The following is an 846-nucleotide window of genomic DNA, read 5'->3' as shown; positions in this document are numbered from 1 at the left end:
ACTTGCACCTATAAGAAGACCTAAAATTGAGGCTGAAAACTGGGAAGTCAAGGGGCAGTTTATGCACATGGTTCGTGAAAACCAATTCGATGGAAGACTTAATAATAATCCGATAGAACATTTAGAAGCTTTTGAAGATTTATGTGAACTGTACAAAAACAAAGATGTTTCTTCAGATGCATTTAAGTTAAGAACTTTTCCGTACTCGTTAATCGGAGACGCAAAAGCATGTTTGAAAGTATCACAACCTGATTCTATCACAACTTTTAACGAATTAAGAGAAAAATTCATTACCCGATTTTTCCCACCGGCAAAAGCCGAAAGACTTAGAACTGAAATCACCACTTTTAAACAAAATTCGGATGAAACTCTTTATGATGCATGGGAAAGATTAAAAAGAATGTTACGAAATTGTCCGCAACACGGATTGCAAAAAGGACAAATAGTTCAAACTTTTTATCGTGGTATTGATGAACATACTCGTGGTATATTAGATTCTTCCACTGGAGGAGTATTTATGTACAAATCACCAAATCAAGCGTATGACATGTTAGAAGACATGTCAGTTCATACTTTTGAATGGACACCGTCTAGAGATCAACTACCTAGAAGGACGGTGGCAAGCCTTGAAGAAAATGAAGACAACAACACAACCATAGCTTCACTGTCGAATCAATTCAAAAAGTTTGGAAGAGAAATAGAGAAACTAAATTCAACAGTTTTAGCATTACAAGTAGGATGTGAAATCTGTGGACAACCACATTTCACAAAAGATTGTGATATCAATGATCGGCTAATGAACTCAGTAGCACAAGTTAATTTTATGGCCAATCAAAGACAAGAAAA

The 846-nt window shown here is 35.6% G+C and overlaps 1 non-coding gene across 1 annotated transcript; it reads right to left on the bottom strand.

The window, feature by feature from the left end:
* Nucleotides 1–322: 322 nt before the first annotated feature.
* Nucleotides 323–429, bottom strand: LOC139873834 (small nucleolar RNA R71). Its single transcript, XR_011767548.1, has one exon. It is a non-coding gene; the product is annotated as a small nucleolar RNA R71 (small nucleolar RNA).
* Nucleotides 430–846: the final 417 nt, after the last annotated feature.

This window comes from Rutidosis leptorrhynchoides, chromosome 10, assembly GCF_046630445.1.
Source record: "Rutidosis leptorrhynchoides isolate AG116_Rl617_1_P2 chromosome 10, CSIRO_AGI_Rlap_v1, whole genome shotgun sequence".
Taxonomy (NCBI): Eukaryota; Viridiplantae; Streptophyta; class Magnoliopsida; order Asterales; family Asteraceae; genus Rutidosis; species Rutidosis leptorrhynchoides.
Note: the sequence above shows the minus strand (reverse complement) of the source record. Positions and strands in the feature narration are given on the sequence as shown.